Below are 209 nucleotides of genomic sequence, written 5' to 3' on the forward strand. Positions count from 1 at the left end.
GTGGAGCGGGGGCTTGCCTTCAGGGGAAAGGGGGCTGCAGGGGCGCAGCTTCGGCCTGTGCGTGTGTCTGGGGTCTGAGGGCGAGGCTCCAGGAGCTTGGTGGCGTCTGAGCGCGTGTGGAGGTCCGGGTCTCTGCGTGTCATCGTGCACGTGTCTGCGCACGCCCACTCGCGTCCGGGAGTGAGGGTCAGCGCCCTGCAGTCGGCCGC

Source organism: Pan paniscus, chromosome 20, assembly GCF_029289425.2.
Source record: "Pan paniscus chromosome 20, NHGRI_mPanPan1-v2.0_pri, whole genome shotgun sequence".
NCBI classification, from domain to species: Eukaryota; Metazoa; Chordata; class Mammalia; order Primates; family Hominidae; genus Pan; species Pan paniscus.